We start from the raw sequence: 6,670 nt of genomic DNA, 5'->3' as shown, positions 1-6,670 counted from the left end.
AAAATTTTGGGCTTGTATGACTTTGCATTTGTTATCATATATTGGGCTAGAATTAAGATAAAGAGATGGGAGAGGCACCATTTTGTTCAGAATTATACAGGCGTTTGATATGTCAGAAATATGTTGATATTTTGTTTCTGAGGAGTCAAATTCTAAATTTTGATGGGCGATTTTTGGAAAACTATATGTTGTAAATTTTTAAAAAAATGCATATGTATTACTTGTGTTTTTGGTTACATTTGTACAGGGACTCAACTTGGGATCTCTGTAGGATCATATTTCGAAGTGTGATTTTCTAAATACAGTCTCATCCTAATCATTTGTTTAATACTAAATTAAAAGAATCAATATTTTTAACACCTTTTTAAATATACATGTAACAATTTTTTCTATTATTACATCACTAGACATGTCCTTTTTTAAGTTTTTAACCCCTTTACAGCCTGGGACTTATTAGTACGCACCAGGCTGTAACCCCCAGTTCAGTGAGGGCTCCAGCGGTGAGCCCGCACTGAATCGGGCACATGTCAGCTGATTTATACAGCTGACAGGTGCCCGCAACAGCCGCGGGTGGAATCGCGATTCACCCGTGGCTGTTAACATGTTAAATGCCGCTGTCAATCTCTGACAGCGGCATTTAACATCGCCGCGCCTTAAGCGGGTCACTTACCCCGCCCATCGGTGACCCCATCACGTGATCGCGGGTCACCGATGCGTGGGCATGACAACCCTGGGTCTGCAGCAGACTCCAGTGGTTGTCATGGGCTGATCGCTATGAGCGCCACCTAGTGGTCGGCGCTCATAGCACAGGAGCATTTCTGCTACCTAGAGGTGATCTGCTGATCATCTCTAGGTAGCAGAGGCGATCAGACAAGTGCTGCTTCTAGTCTCCTATGGAGACTATAGAAGCCAGCAAAAAGTGCAAAAAAAAAAAGTTTTTAAAAATATTAAAAAAATATAAAAGTTTAAATCACCCCCCTTTCGCCCCATTCAAAATAAAATAATTAAAAAAAACAACCACATAGACACATTTGGTATTGCCACGTTCAGAATCGCCCGATCTATCAATATAAAAAAAAATTAATCCGATCGGTAAACGGCGTAACGAGAAAAAAATTCTAAACACCAGAATTACATTTTTTGGTCACCGCAACATTGCAATAAAGTGCAATAACAGGCGATCAAAACATCGGATCTACCCCAAAATGGTATCAATAAAAACTTCAGCTTGGCGCTCAAAAAATAAGCCCTCACCAGCCCCAGATCACGAAAAATGGAAACGCTACGGGTCTTGGAAAATTGCGCCATTTTTTTTTAAAGCAAACTTTGGAATTTTTTTTCACCACTTAAATAAAAAGAACCTATACGTTTGGTGTCTACGAACTCGTAATGACCTGGAGAATAAGAATGGCAGGTCAGTTTTAGCATTCAGTGAAAGTGGTAAAATAAAAAAAAACTAAAGAAAAAAAACTGTGGTGTTGCACTTTTTTTGCAATTTCACCGCACTTAGAATTTTTTTCCCGTTTTCCTGTACACGATATGGTAAAACCAGTAATGTCGTTCAAAAGTACAACTCGTCCTGAAAAAAATAAGCCCTCACACGGCCATATTGACCAAAAAATAAAAACGCTATGGCTCTGGGAACAAGGGGAGCAAAAAACGAAAAAGCAAAAACGGAAAATCCCAGGGTTGCGAAGGGGTTAAAATGAATAATACAGTCATGGCCAAAAGTATTGAGAATGAGACAAATAGTAATTTTTCCAAAGTTTACTGCTTCATTTTTTGTAATGGCAATTTGCATATACTCCTGAATGTCAAAAAGTGATCAGCTTAACAGCAATTACTGTACTTGCAAAGTCAATATTTGCCCAGAAAATGAACTTTAACCCCCAAAACACATTTCAACATCATTGCAGTCCTGCCTTAAAAGGAGCAGCTGACATCGTTTTAGTGATTGATCCATTAACACAGGTGTGGGTGTTGATGAGGACAGGGCTGGCGATCAATCAGTCATGATTAAGTAAGAATGACATCACTGGACACTTTAAAAGGAGGCTGGTTCTTGGTATCATTGTTTCTCTTCAGTTAACCATGGTTATCTCTAAAGAAACACGTGCAGCCATCATTGCACTGCACAAAAATGGCCTAACAGGGAAGAGTATCGCAGCTACAAAGATTTCACCTCAGTCAACAATCTATCGCATCATCAAGAACTTCAAGGAGAGAGCTTCCATTTTTGTCAAAAAGGCTCCAGGGCGCCCAAGAAAGACCAGCAAGTGCCAAGACCGTATCTTAAAACTGTTTCAGCTGCGGGATCGGACTACCAGCAGTGCCGAGCTTGCTCAGGAATGGCAGCAGGCTGGTGTGAGTGCTTCTGCACGCACTGTGAGGCGGAGACTCTTTGAGCAAGGGTTGGTTTCAAGGAGGGCAGCAAAGAAGCCACTTCTCTCCAGAAAAAACATCAGGGACCGACTGATATTCTGCAAAAGGTACAGGGAGTGGACTGCTGAGGACTGGGGCAAAGTCATTTTCTCTGATGAATCCCCTTTTCGATTGTTTGGGACATCTGGAAAACAGCTTATTCGGAGAAGAAGAGGTGAGCGCTACCACCAGTCTTGTCTCATGCCAACTGTAAAGCATCCTGAAACCATTCATGTGTGGGGTTGCTTCTCAGCCAAGGGAATCGGCTCACTCACAGTCTTGCCTAAAAACACAGCCATGAATAAAGAATGGTACCAGAATGTCCTCCAAGAGCAACTTCTCCCAACCGTCCAAGAGCAGTTTGGCGCCCAACAATGCCTTTTCCAGCATGATGGAGCACCTTGCCATAAAGCAAAGGTGATAACTAAATGGCTCATGGAACAAAACATAGAGATTTTGGGTCCATGGCCTGGAAACTCCCCAGATCTTAATCCCATTGAGAACTTGTGGTCAATCATCAAGAGACGGGTGGACAAACAAAAACCAACAAATTCTGGCAAAATGCAAGCATTGATTATGCAAGAATGGACTGCTATCAGTCAGGATTTAGTCCAAAAGTTGATTGAGAGCATGCCAGGGAGAATTACAGAGGTCTTGAAGAAGAAGGGGCAACACTGCAAATATTGACTTGCTGCATTAACTCATTCTAACTGTCAATATAACCTATTGGTACTCATAATATGATTGCAATTATATTTCTGTATGTGATATAAACATCAGACAAACACTAATAAAAACCAGAGGCCAGCAGATCATGTGAAAATATAATTTTGGTGTCATTCTCAAAACTTTTGGCCATGACTGTACAGTAGTTAAATCATCAAGCTATAAAATAAAAACAATATGAACTAGTCTTAAACAATTAATATTAACTCTTTACACAGACCTTTTATCAACAATCTGTACCTTCTACTGGGTGAAATGTAATTTTGCCCACAATCTCTTACTAACCATGGCCATTTCCTATCGTCAGGATGTACGGCTGTTATGGGGTTTGGCTCCATCTGAGTTAATATCTGGTTTTGGTTTACTTTTAATATGTTTGGTTTTCTTGGATACACAAAGGACGGTGATGGACCAGAAGGTGCAGAAAAGTCACTTCTTCATTGTCATAATCTTTGGAGAGTCCATTAACTAGCCAGCAGTGCTGATCATACTCACAGGTCACAATCAGTTATGTCATCCATTGCCAATCTTGTGCTATCTTCAATCACTTCATGGACTTTATTGTTGTTGCTGAATGAAAAAAGTCCTTGTTTTTATTAGTTTCTCTACATGGAATGAAGGTGTGGTATTGCGGAGTCCATTTGATGGGTTCTGCTTCTTGTAACCGATGTTTTAACAAGCTTTCCTCTTCTTCGTAGTCCTGGTTTGTACAGTACGTGAACTGGATGTTAGGAATATTTTTCTCACTCCAGTTGAAAAGTTGCATAGGTGTTAAGATTTGGTCTGAATAAGGCCTTTGGAGGCTAGCCCGAGCTGCAGGGCGTTTCATGGTGCCTCCTAAAACTAAAGTGCCATTCAGCTTCCACTCCAAGATCTTTCTTGTGATAGCAGACATTTATAAAGTTTCTCCTGTTTTTATACTGTGCAGAAAAAGAGCCATCTGAGAAGTAGTAGACCTTGCTCAAACTTGGTAGGATGTCACTTTTTATTACTGAAATAAATTTGTTTGGAACAAAAGAACATTTATTGAATCATGAAGTAAGAACTCAGAAATAAAATACAAAAAAGTGTAGTTATAATATCTGACTGTGCTTCATCCTGAACAACAAAGAAATAGTTCTCTGATAAGCCTAAGCTCATTACAGTCCCCTTGCTTTGTTTGCCGCCCTGAAACAAAGCCATCATTGACACTTGTTTCAGGGGCTGGTCGCTGCTCTGTCTCCCCCGTACACAGTCTCTCCCAGTACCATGTGCAATGAGCGCAGCGTGCGGTCTGTTGTCTGGTTAGCTGAATAGTAAGACCCATCAGATAGTCAAAGAAATGTTCTACAAAATCTTTTGCACTTTTAGGCTATGTGCCCACAATGCAGATTTTACGCCGAAATTTCCTGAGCGTTTTTTCCTCTCCCTGGCAGAAAAAACGCATGCAGATTTTACATGCTGTTTTTTTCAGCCAGGGAGAAGCGTTTAAGCGTTGTTACATGCGTTTATGCATGTGTTTTTTCAAGCGCTGTTCCAAGCAATTTTAGCATCACTTGGAAAGTGCTTGACAAGTTGATCACACAATATAAATCCATGCAACTGGCATGGATTTATATTGTGTGACTGAGATTTCTGCTTAAAATACTGCACCTAAAGAATTATAAAGTAAAAAAAAAATTTGAATATATATATATATATATATATATATATACACACACACAGTGCCTACAAGTAGTATTCAACCCCCTGCAGATTTAGCTGGTTGACACATGCGGAATTAACTTGGCATTGTGACATTTGTACTGTAGATCAGCCTGGAAGTGGGAAATGCACTGCAGCAAATTTTGTTTTTTTTTGTTTTTTAAAACGTAAAAAGTTAATTCAGAGTGTCATTTATTATTCAACCCCTCAAACCACAAGAATTCTGTTTGGTCCCCTAAAGTATTAAGAAGTAGTTCAGGCACCAAGAATAATGAGCTTCACATGTGTGGATTAAAGATCTCTTTTGCCAGCCTTTTCTGACTATTTAAGACCCTCCCCAAACTTGTGAACAGCACTCAGACATGGTCAACATGGGAAAGACAAAGGAGCATTCCAAGGCCATCAGAGACAAGATCGTGGAGGGTCACAAGGCTGGCAAGGGGTACAAAACCCTTTCCAAGGAGTTGGGCCTACCTGTCTCCACTGTTGGGAGCATCATCCGTAAGTGGAAGGCTTATGGAACTACTGTTAGCCTTCCACGGCCAGGACAGCCTTTGAAAGTGTCCTCCCGTGCCGAGGCCAGGCTTGTCCGAAGAGTCAAGGCTAACCCAAGGACAACAAGGAAGGAGCTCCGGGAAGATCTCATGGCAGTGTGGACATTGGTTTCAGTCAATACCATAAGTAACGTACTCCACCGCAATGGTCTCCGTTCCAGACGAGCCCGTATGGTACCTTTACTTTCAAAGCGTCATGTCAAGGCTCGTCTACAGTTTGCTCATGATCACTTGGAGGACTCTGAGACAGACTGGTTCAAGGTTCTATGGTCTGATGAGAACAAGATCGAGATCTTTGGTGCCAACCACACACGTGACGTTTGGAGACTGGATGGCACTGCATACGACCCCAAGAATACCATCCCTACAGTCAAGCATGGTGGTGGCAGCATCATGCTGTGGGGCTGTTTCTCTGCCAAGGGGCCTGGCCATCTGGTCCGCATCCATGGGAAGATGGATAGCACGGCCTACCTGGAGATTTTGGCCAAGAACCTCCGCTCCTCCATCAAGGATCTTAAGATGGGTCGTAATTTCATCTTCCAACAAGACAACGACCCAAAGCACACAGCCAAGAAAACCAAGGCCTGGTTCAATAGGGAAAAAGTCAAGGTGTTGGAGTGGCCTAGTCAGTCTCCTGACCTTAACCCAATTGAAAACTTGTGGAAGGAGCTCAAGAATAAAGTCCACATGAGACACCCAAAGAACCTAGATAACTTGGAGAAGATCTGCATGGAGGAGTGGGCCAAGATAACTCCACAGACCTGTGCCGGCCTGATCAGGTCTTATAAAAGACGATTATTAGCTGTAATTGCAAACAAGGGTTATTCCACAAAATATTAAACATAGGGGTTGTATAATAATTGACCCACACTTTTATGTTTAAAATTTAATAAAATTCAGCTGAGCAACATAACTTTTTGGTTTGTAAGATTTATGCTTCTGTTCATAAAACCTACTCTCGTTTGCAGTTTGAAGGCTCTAACTTATTTGCATCTTAACAAACCAGCTAAATCTGCAGGGGGTTGAATACTACTTGTAGGCACTGTAATTATATATATATATATATATATATATATATATATATATATATATATATATATATATATATATATATATATATATATATATATATATATATATATATATATATATATATATATATATATATATATATATTCATAGTCACCTCTCCTGCAGCCCCCGGTCTGCTCCAGGCGGCGTCCTCTCTCCTTGGCGGCCCGCAGTGTTCTGCCAGGACCTGCGATGACGTGATTTAGTCAGGTGAT

This window comes from Phyllobates terribilis, unplaced genomic scaffold, assembly GCF_046119375.1.
Source record: "Phyllobates terribilis strain yellow unplaced genomic scaffold, ASM4611937v1 Scaffold_11__3_contigs__length_659146591, whole genome shotgun sequence".
Lineage (NCBI taxonomy): Eukaryota > Metazoa > Chordata > Amphibia > Anura > Dendrobatidae > Phyllobates > Phyllobates terribilis.
This window is presented reverse-complemented; position numbering follows the sequence as displayed.